Consider the following 11,521-nt stretch of genomic DNA (forward strand, 5'->3'; position numbering starts at 1 on the left):
TACAATATGCATGTCGTTTAAGCTCATCAGGAGATGGAATAGCATGTGACAATCGGATGTTACCATTCTTAAGCAATTCATCAAAAATCTGATCACACTTAGAAACATCAACGTAAATTTCAGCTCCTCTTGCTGATTCTTTTGAATTGGCTTGAGAGACAGAACTGAACCGGGTTTGGCCTTTGATGGCCAAACAAACTCAGCGGCATACACCACTTTATTCTCATCGCTCGAACTATCCAAATCATGATCAAGAACATGAGTATTGGACCGATGAGGCTTAAAGGTGTCCTTGGCATTTTTAAGCTTAAATTCTAAACCCATGACTTTGACTTACAAGAAATTCACGGTATGATATTCAAAGCCCTCAAGTTTTTCTTTCAAATAAGAATGAAAGCCATTAAATGCCAAATCCACCAAATCCTTTTCAGAAATCGTCAAACTAAAACACCGATTTTTAATTTCTTTAAACCTTTTGAAATAATCTGAAGCCGATTCATCACGGCCTTGCTTAATCGATGTTAAATCCAACAATTTCGCTTCAGTATCCCCACTAAAGAAGTGATCATGAAACTTATGCTCCAATTGAGCCCAATTGCGAATAGAATTAGGAGCAATCGAGGAAAACCAAGAGAAAGCCGTTCCAGTCAAAGATAAAGAAAATAGATGCACACGCAAAGCATCATTGAAACTGGCTTCTCCCAACTGCAAGATATATTGACTAACGTGTTCCCAAGTTGTATGAGAATCATCACCATTAAATTTAGTGAACTCAGGAATACGCCAACTAGCAGGAAAAGAAACAAAATCAAACTCAGCGGGATAAGGTTTTTGATATAAACGCGTAGTACCCATGTCGACCCCAAGCTTACTCTTAATTGCATTAGCCAGATTTGCTTTAAACTTAAGGAGATCGGCTTGATAGTGCTGGCTGGTATAAAACTTAGAAAATTGACGATGTGCATTAGGATTTCCATGTGGCATCGTCTGTGAGGAGGTTGGGATCGGTCCTTGGCTAGGGCCGGATCCTCGTGACCCACCTGCTACAGTAGTGCTGCGAGGTGGTGTACACAGTGACATTTCATTAGTTCGGCCAGGGGCAGCCGAACCTGGAATCGTCTCAAGAGGCACCGGCGACGGTACTGAGTAACCAGTCTGACTGGTCGGTGGGACCGGTCCGGCAGGTGCAGTGTACATGGTCGACGGTGGTGGGGTTTGCCCTACAAACGAGTTCGGCGGCATACCATACATTGGTTTAGATGTGAATTCAGGGGTAGCCGAACTTGGATCTGATGAGTTAGGATCTGACATAGGTTGTTTACCTTTAAGCGCATCAATACCACTACTCAACTTAATTAAAACGTCACCCACAGCGGCTTGTGCAGCAACAGTCTTTTGATCCATCATGGATGACATCGTATCAAAAATATCAGAGGAAGAGAGGCTTACATTGGGTATCTCTTCAACCTTATCTTTGTTAAGCTTGAGAGACGGCAGTACGAACTCCTCCACCCTCTTGACGAGGCCACCACGATCCTTCTTGAAGCCCTTCAGGAATTGAGCCTTGACATGCTCCTCCACAAGAAGGTAGGCCTTGCACTCCTCTTCGGTGAGCTCCTCCATCATAGCTGTGATGATGTTGTCCTTGTCGATCTTTGAAGTGCTCAACTTCTTCGAGGACTAGATTAGATCGGTTTTAAAACCATATTAATCTATCCCCAGCAGAGTCATCAAAAAGTGTGTTGACACAGAATCGCGCCAAACACACCTGAATGCACTAGAACATGCGACGATCGTCAAAACGATCAACACAGCGAAAACCCTGGGCGGATCGGTCTGACTGGTTTCGCCAACCGGTCTGATCGGTGCAGGCAAGGAACTCGCGATGACCTAGAACAACGAGCTCGGGAGGGACCCCGTCGGAGCTCGTGAACGTAGGGTTGCTCAAAGGTCGGCAGGCCACTCAAAACGTCTTCAAACACCGTAGAGACAAAGGAAGAAATCAATCTAGGGTAGGAAAAGGCTAGGGTTTGAGAGGAACAAAAGTAGATGTATTTTGTATTGATTCGATTGGGAATACCTCAATCGGCCTTAGCCTTTATATTTATAGGCCGGGGAAGTCGTACCCCTTCTCCAAGTCGGATTATACAAAGTTTCCACAAATAAAACAACTCCTACTCAGACTAGAACTGGGCAGACCGGTCTGACCGGTCAGCCCGATCGGTCAGACTGGTTGGCCTCTAAACTACCAGAATTGGCTATCAATACTACGGTGTCGCACCTAGGTCTAACCACGCGGGCCAGGGCAAGGCAGTGCGGAAAGGCGGCGGCGGCTGGGGAGGCGTGCGTGTGGCCGCGCGAGGCGTAGCGAGCCGCTGGTCCTGCGGTGGCGCCGGCAAAGTCGACCTAGGGAGAGGCTACGCGCAGACGTGAGGAGGAGGGTGGTTGGAGGTAGAAGAAAAGGCTAACAAGTGGGGCCCGCTTGTCATAGACCCAAAGCAAGAGAGGGGTAGGTGGGGCTCAGGTGAACAAAGGCAAAGGGCGATGGGGGCGGCTGTTACGGGCTGGGCCTGTCGGGCCGCGTGGAGAGGGCCATGGCATGCCGACTTTAGCTTAACAGGCTGAGTGGCCTTGGGTTTGGTTTCGGCCAGGGAGGTTAGGGGTTAGGGAATTAGGCCTGTTAGCTGTTAAGGGTTTGTATTGTTTGGATTAAAATTGAATGGCTTGCTTCAATTTAAATCCCACTCAAGTTCAAACCAAAACATTTCAAAAGCCAATCTAAACAAGGCAGATTTCATGAGATTCAAATGAACTCCAAATGAATCATGCTAGCATTAGTAGTCCTTATAGTTCAACAAAGTTTTATTCTCTAGGAGTTCGAGATGGAAAATGAGGTTAACCTTAAGTTACCCTAGCTATTATCACATGCACGCAAAAAGTTTTTGAAAACTTGCATTTTTGGAGTATAACATTCTGTACAAAAATATGGGATGTTACAGTCTTCCCCCCTCACAAGAATCTCGTTCTCGAGATTAGAGGTTTACCTGGGTTCGAAAAAGTGAGGGTACTTCTCCTTCAGGTCGGATTCCTTCTCCCAAGTGGCTTCTCATTCTGTGTGATTGCTCCATAGCACCTTGCAGTACGGGATAGTTGTCCTTCGGGTTTCCTTCACTGCCCGATCCTGTATTTTCACCAGATACTCGACATATTCGAGCGTCTCCTGTAGATCCACTGCCTCTGGTGGAATTGTCTCTTCCGGTACTCGCAAACATTTGCGCAACTGGGATACATGGAAAACGGGGTGTACCCCGGCAAGCTCTTCCGATAGCAGCAACTTGTAAGCTAGATTCCCGATTCTCTGAATAATCGGATAAGGTCCAATACCTAGGGTCTAGCTTCCCCTTTACGTGAAATCTCTTGGTACCCCGAAGCGGCGATACCTTAAGATACACATGATCTCCAACTTTGAATGACAGATCTCTTCTTCTTTTGTCTGCGTATCTCTTCTGCCTGCTCTAGGAGGTTTTCATGTTCTCTATGATCTTGGCCACATTCTCTTCGGCTTCGACAATTGCATCTGGGCCAAAAAATGACCTTTCTCCGGTTTCTAACCACATCAGCGGTGTTCTGCATTTTCTGCCATAGAGTGCTTCAAATGGTGACATCTATAAGCTGGCATGATAGCTGTTGTGTATGTGAACTCTGCATAAGGTAGGCTCTTCTCCCAGTCAGTACCATAGGATAGCACGCATGCTCTCAGCAAATCTTCTAGAATCTGGTTCACTCTCTCGGTCTGGCCATCTATCTGAACGTGGAAAGCGGAACTATACTCAAGATTGGTCCCAATGGACCTGTGCAGGCTCTGCCAAAACTTAGAGGTGAACTGGGGGCCTCGATCTGATACAATGCTTCGTGGTGCGCCATGAAGTTTCAAGATATTCTCCACATAGAGCTCTGCTAGCTTACTCATAGTGTGTGTCGTCTTAACCGGTATGAAATGGGCAACCTTGGTCAGACGATCGACGATTACCCAATAGCATCATGCCCTTTCTGTGTTCGAGGCAATCCCACGATGAGGTCCATGCTAATATCATCCCATTTCTTGACGGGGATATCCAACAGCTTAAGCAGTCCGGCTGGACGTTGGTGCTCAGTCTTGATCCTTCTGCAAATGTCACACCTAGCCACATACTTGGCTATCTCCTTCCTCATATCTTTCCACCAGAAGCGATCCTTCAGATCTTGGTACATCTTCATACAGCCTGGGTGTATCGAGTACCTAGAGTTATGAGCTTCATTCAATGTCTCTATTCAGATCTTTTGATCCCGGGGTACACATATACGGTTTTACAACCACGTGAATCCTTGGTCATTGATTCGGTAATCGGGTGCCTTTCCATCTCTCATTGCCTTTTTCAACTTTTGGATTTCTGAGCATTGCTTCTGGGCTTGCTTAATTCGATTCTAGAGATCGTACTTGATTGTCAGCTCGTTTAACTGCTTCTGATCAATGATTTCAAGCTTTAGCTTCTCCATCTCATCACACAACTCGGGTTGCTCTTGGCGAACCATCAGATTGCTACAATAGCTTTTCCTGCTTAGCGCATCTGCTACAACGTTAGCTTTGCCTGGATGATACTGAATGTTTAGATCATAATCCTTGATCAACTCTAACCATCTTCACTGTCTCATGTTCAATTCTGTCTGAGTGAAAAAATACATAAGACTCTTGTGGTCGGTATAGATATCGCACTTGTTACCAATCAAGTAATGCCTCTAGATCTTTAATGCATGCACAACGGCTGCTAGATCAAGGTCAAGAGTAGGGTAGTTCTCTTCATGCTTTCTCAACTATCATGAAGCATAAGTGACAACCTTGCCTTCTTGCATCAGTACACATCCAAGTCCTTGACGGGATGCGTCACAATACACCACAAAGTCCTTCCGGATATCCAGTAGTGTAAGGACTGGGGTGGTAGTGAGTCTGGACATGAGCTCCTGAAAGTTGTCTTCACATTTCTCGGACCAAACAAATGGTACTCCGTTCTTGAGTAGTTCAGTCATCGACTTTGCAATCTTGGAGAAGTTCTCGATGAATCGCCTGTAATATCATGCCAATCCCAAGAAACTTCTAATATATGTGACATTCTTCGACTGTTGACATTCTGATACGGCTTCTATCTTTGCGGGGTCCACTGCAACTCCTTCAGCTGTCAACACATGGCCTAGGAAGGCAACCTTATCTAGCCAGAATTCTTATTTGCTGAATTTGGCATACAACTGGTTCTGCCTCAAGTTTTCAAGCACAATTCTCAAATGCTCGGCATGTTCTTCTGTGGTCTCGGAGTAAATCAAGATGTCATCGATGAAAACCACAACAAACTTATCTAGCTCCTCCATGAACACCTTATTCATCATATTCATGAAGTATGCAGGTGCATTCGCGAGTCCAAATGACACGACATTGAACTCATACTTTCCGTATCTTGTCACAAATGTTGTCTTCGGGATGTCACATGGTCGAATCTTCATCTGATGATAGCCTGATCTCAAGTCAATTTTGCTGAAGAATTTGGCTTTCTTCAATTGGTCCAACAAATCGTCAATCCTGGGCAAGGGGTACTTATTCTTGATGGTTACCGCGTTCAACGAATGGTAATTAATGCACATCCTCATGGTTCCATCTTTCTTCTTCACGAACAACAGGGTTATCCCCATGGTGAAGCACTAGGCTTGATGTACTGCTTGTCCAGCCATTCCTTCAACTATTTCTTCAATTCCACAAGTTCTTCTACCAACATCCTGTAGGGTCATTTCACGATTGGAGCTGTGCCTGGCATGAGGTCGATCACAAACTCAATATCCCTATCGGGTGGTAATCCTGGCAGGTCCTCTGGAAACACGTCCGGGTACTCACAAACAACTGGCACATCAGAGAGTGTCTTTTCCTCCTGGCTATTCAGATTGTACACCTGGGGTACATCGCGAGACTTCAGGGGTTCAACTTTGATCTTTTTCCCTCTGGGGTGTTCTAGGGTCACAAGTCGGGGTGAGCAAGAAATCACTCCTTTGTGAGCTGTTAACCAATCCATACCCAAAATAACATCAATTCCATCTGATTTCAGTATTGTCAGATCGACGGGGAACGACAATCCATGTATCATGATCTGCACCGCAGTGCAAGCAAATATGCTTCTGAGATCTCCCAGTGGAGAGCTGGTAATAATGGGACGGCTTCTGAGAGTCATCGGGAGTCTGCTCTGTGCCACAAACTTTATGGAAATGTATGAACTAGTAGCTCCGGAGTCGAACAAAACCAATGCTCTACATCCATTGACGAGATATTCACCTATCACAACATCAGGTGTATCACGAGCTTCATCCTCTGTCATGTGAGTGAGACGAGCATGGTCGGTCGAAGTATGGAGTGGCTTGCTCACTGAGTCTGGAGTCGGGACTGGAGTCTGAGTTTTCTTCTCAGGGCATCTATAAGATTTGTGCCCGGGTCTATTGCAGGTGAAACAGATGATCGGGGTGGACTCTGTGTCGGTCCTCTATGTCAGTTGTAGTCGGTCGTTGGTCTCTTCATGAGTTTGTTCGGCAGGGTTCTTGTCATCAATGGGCTGACTGCTTTCTGTTCCGAGGTTCTTGTTCGACAGGTTGGGTCTGACATGGGTACTATCCCTGATCTGAAGTGGTGGTGTATACTTATTACTTGGGCTTCTGGATGTTTCTGACGCGAGACTGATGCTTGGCCTTCCTATTCTTCTCACATCGGCGACCTTCCCATCCAAGTCTCTCATCCTCCACGGCGATAGCACAGTTGACCAAGTCACAAAGTGACTGGTGGATACTTCTAGCCAAAATCTGGCGGATACCATGGTGTAGACCGCGGTGAAACCAAAATTGCTTCTTCTCAACTGTACTGGTGTCATCTGGAGCATACCTCATCATCCTGGTAAAGTGGTGTTCATAGTCCACAACTATCATCGTACCATAGGTCATGGTAGGGAACTCTTGAGCTTTCTGGATGAGTAGCTGCCTGGGTATGTGATGGTCACAGAACACCCTAGTAAACTCGTTCCAAGTGATGTGTGCTGGGTTGGCGTGGGAGTTACAGTAGTTGTCCCACCAGGACCTGGCAGTTCTTTCGAGCTGGTGAACGGCAAGTGCTACGCACTCATCGTCGGTGCAGCTGGTCACATCTAGCTTAGTTTCGATCACCTTCAGCCAGTCATTGGCATCCAAAGGGATCCTTAGAGTAGCTAAAAGTGGGAGGCTTCAGGAGCATGAATCTTTCGATCTTGCACAGACAATCTTCCTCCATCGGGTCCTTGACGTTCTGATGCGCTGTTGATGGTGCTTAATTGCCATTTTCACCCGTCAACTATACTCAATAATAAAGAAAAACTACATGCCTTACTCACATATTTGTATCACTAACATCGCTCCACAGTTGTTTTTGAGTTTTGTACATTTCAGATGAGCAAGAGCGGAATAAGATGAAAACACGCAGCAGACGCCACATAACTATGTAGAATATCGCATCTGGCGTCACACCCTTACAAAGAGGGCCCACATGTCAGAGGAAACGGGGCCTCCACGTAAGATGCACTAGAGGATAAGGATAAGATCCAACGAATCAACCACCTAGCAAAGGATCAGCACGGACGGCTGACAGGTGGGGTCGGCCAACCCTAGGGTCAGCCGAACCTAGCCTGCAATGCGTCTAGGTGCATCTCGAGGAGGAGTCATGGTGAAGGCACATAATCACCTTCCATATATACGTTGGCGGAAAACCGACCTCCAAGTAGTATAAATAGGGCCTCTCTCCCCCCTCTCAACACACACACACACACACTTCATTCCATTCTCTCCAAGAAGGCTCTCCTCTCTCTTGCTCTCTTAGCTAGGTAGTGGAGCTAGGCTAGTTCTCTTTAGCGAGCAAGTCGTCCTCGGGGTCGTTGAGCAATCGTCGGCTCCTGGTATGGCTTTGTATCCGACTTGTCAGACTTCTATTCGTAACATAGAGTTCTGCCATGGTTGCTTTACTATCTTGATAGTTTATCAATCCATGCTTAGATCATTCGTAAGTTATGCTACGGTCTTGGTTAGGCCAGATGATCCGGGTATGGAAAGAGGTTCGTTCTGCTTTCGGGCTTGCTCTAGTGTTTTACTCATCCATCCGAAGGGTGGGAGACTTGGGGGCACTAGAGTAGTGACTTCATACACGAGCGTGGTGCTCGGGTATGCAAGATCTTCGGATATGACCGTGCTCCACAGTGTGATTGGGGTAGACGGCAGGTGGTGACAGCCCTGTCCGTCCGGCGTAATAGCAGTGTTGTGTTTAGCGTACTCCCCGACGTTCGGGTTCGGTGTAGGAGTTCATGCAAAGAGGCAATGGAACTGGACGTTCTCTAGTGCGGGACCTTCTCCCCGCTATCCCATTTTCCTGGCACCTACAATCCTAACCATGACCTAACATGACCCTAGCTTTGGATAGAAGCGCTAGGACACCTAACCTAGCCTATGCTCCAGCTGACTTGACGTAGTTTAGAGTAGTTCTTTGTTTTATAGTTTCTCTCCTTTATTCCTTCCTCTTGGAGTGTGGATGTGTGCTGTGTCACATTACCCTTGCTTATTCTTTACTTGGACTTACCCCTGTTAGAGCATTGCCTATTGCTTGAGGCACAATGTCATGGTTAATGTTGAGTACAATACCTTTGCCGCTGCCGTCCTTTGGGACACAAATAAATGACGACACCCTTACTCTTCGGGTGAAATGCTATAATGGTATATCCGTGCGCTTGCGGATCCATCTGTAATCGTATTGATTATACCACGAGAATGGCACCCCTTGGGTGTAGTTGCTAGGATTGGTTCGGCGCCCTCATTTCTTGTGATTGCACTAAGGACTGCCAACAGGCATTTCTGGCGCTGTTGCTAAGGATTAACCATTCCTAGTGATTACGCTAAGAAATGTCAACAAGCATTTCTGGCGCCGTTGCCGGGGACGACATGTGAACAAAGATATTGTGCTGATATTAACTTAGACCTTCTACTCAGGATATAGTCTTTACTCTTTCAGGCTAATGTCACTTTATGTCTTCTTTTATTTTTTGATTTGAAAGAAGACAAGGGTAGTGTATGACCGGTTTCTCCCTGCCGGAAAACTACACAGACAATCCAGAGAGGCTCGTGAGAAGGGCACGACCTCGCGTCATTCCTCCTCTCGCTATCCTCCCGGCACAGGAACCCATTTCGGAAGCACCACTCATTCTTGAGGCTATGGCTGAAAAGACTCTCCGCGAGTTCTCCGTCCCCTCCACCGACAATGTGGCCACTGGCCCCAACATCAATGTCGGGGACATGAACTTCGAGCTCAAATCAAGCCTCATCAACATGGTGCAGGCTAGCCCATTCTGTGGCAAGATGAACGAGGACACAAATGCACATTTGCAGATCTTTCTGGAGCTCTGCGACACCATTGTCATACGGGGTGTCGCCGCCGACGTTATCAAGCTTCGTCTGTTTCCCTTTTACTTCCTGGGAAAGGTGAAATAGTGGTTTTATAAAGAAAAACACATCAACACCTGGGACAAATGCTCCAAGGCGTTCCTCGCAAAATTCTTCCCGCTAGGCAAAACAAATGCCCTGCGCGGGAAAATGTCAAGTTTCCAGCAGACAGGGATGGAATCCATCCCAGAAGCTTGGGAGAGGCTGCAGGAATACATCCTAGCCTGTCCTCATCACGGCATGGATGAGTGGCTCATCCTGCAAAGCTTCTACGATGGGCTCACAATGACATCTCGAGCAAATATTGATGCTGCTGCTGGAGGAGCCTTCCTCGACCTGACCATAGCCAAATACAAAGCATTGGTCGAGAAGATGGTCTCCAATCAGGGGTGGAGCAATGAACGACTCCAACCCCGCACTAAAGGCATGCATACCGTCAAAGAGACGGATGTGATTGCCACGAAGCTAGACCTCCTAATCAAGAAGATGGAGGAAGGGAGCAAACAACCGATCCATGCTCCCATTACGCCATGGGTTCGCACTTCACGTGCGAAGTCTGTGGTAATGATGGACACTCGGGGAACGACTGCCCCGAAACCCGTGAAGACTGCGCCTACCTCAACAACAACAACAATGGGTACCGTCCACAACAAGGAGGCTAGGGGTGGAACCAGCCACGTCCACCTTTTCAGGGAGGTAATAACTACAATCCTTCTTATAATTCGAGTTTCAATTCAAACCAACCTCCCTTGAGAGAACTTGTTCTTGGCCAAGTTAAAATCAATGAAAATATAAATAAAAACCTCTTGGCCAATGACAAATCACTGGAAAGTTTAAATGTCAAGCTTGAAACTTTCTCTTCAACTCTTAAAAACCAGTTAAGTTTCAACAAAATAAATGAAACAAAGCTTGCACAAATTGCTGCTTCGTTAACTGCTGTTGAGAGCGGGAAGATCCCAGGGCAACCCGAGTCTCCCGTTGAAAATGTCATCATGGTGTCTACCGGACGGGGTAACTCATCCCGGAGGCCACCACACAATAACCATGCAGGTATGTACTATCCCCCAAGGAACGATGTTTGGGATGGCATGGTGGCAGCGGTGCAAGAGGATCCAGGGGTCCCCATGATCAGCTACTCGATCTACATCAAACACTTCAAGCGATGCCTATGCGATCTGGGGGCAAGTGTGAATATAATGCCCAAGGTAATATATGAAGCACTTGAATATCCTGCTCTTTCCCCAACAACTATGCTCATACAACTTGCAGATTCAACCATTCGGTATCCCGAAGGGATAGCCGAACACATCTTCGTACGAGTACGAGAGTCCTTCGTCCTTGCCGACTTTGTGGTAAAGGATATGGAGGGCGACCTCGGAGTCGACCTCGTACTTGGGCGACCTTTTCTAAGGTCTACCAAGGCAAGGATCGATGTCGGAAAGGGAGAAATCCATTTCCATGTCGGAAGGGAGGATATATTTTTCAGGTTCAAGAAGAAGAGCAGCGCTTCATGATCCAACAAGATAGTGAAGGGCAAGCACTCTGGGGTGCACTAGAACCCTAGACAGAACAACGACCCTCCACACCTAAAAGAAAGAAGAAGGAAAAGAAGGTGTGGCGGAAGGTCGAGAGTTCGGTCTCGTCCAGTTCTCCAGGACGAGCCAACGAATGGTAAGAACGATGGGGAAAAGTAGTGCACATCGGACTTTAAATGACGCGCCCTTGCCAAAGGTAAATTGGTATTTATCTCATATTTGCTTTCTCCGCTTTTCAACATTTTCTTTGTACCTTATTTGTTTTTCTCCACTGCATGTTTGAAATTTTCAAAATTGTTTTCTGCATGCTGGAATTTTTCTAGCATTTTTCCCTTTTTACAAAAAGACCAAAAACATTTTTTGAGTTTTAAAATCCTTTGGGAAAAATAATTTGGACAACTTTTCGAGCAAACTTTTGGCTGTGCACCATATTTTCAAAGTTTATGACCATTGAGGAATCACCTGGCCAA

General features: G+C 46.5%; 1 non-coding gene across 1 annotated transcript; it reads right to left on the reverse strand.

The window, feature by feature from the left end:
* Window positions 1-9,654: 9,654 nt before the first annotated feature.
* Window positions 9,655-9,758, reverse strand: LOC120677136. The gene has a single exon (XR_005676199.1). It is a non-coding gene; the product is annotated as a small nucleolar RNA R71 (small nucleolar RNA).
* Window positions 9,759-11,521: the final 1,763 nt, after the last annotated feature.

The sequence above is a fragment of the Panicum virgatum genome, chromosome 5N (assembly GCF_016808335.1).
Source record: "Panicum virgatum strain AP13 chromosome 5N, P.virgatum_v5, whole genome shotgun sequence".
NCBI classification, from domain to species: domain Eukaryota; kingdom Viridiplantae; phylum Streptophyta; class Magnoliopsida; order Poales; family Poaceae; genus Panicum; species Panicum virgatum.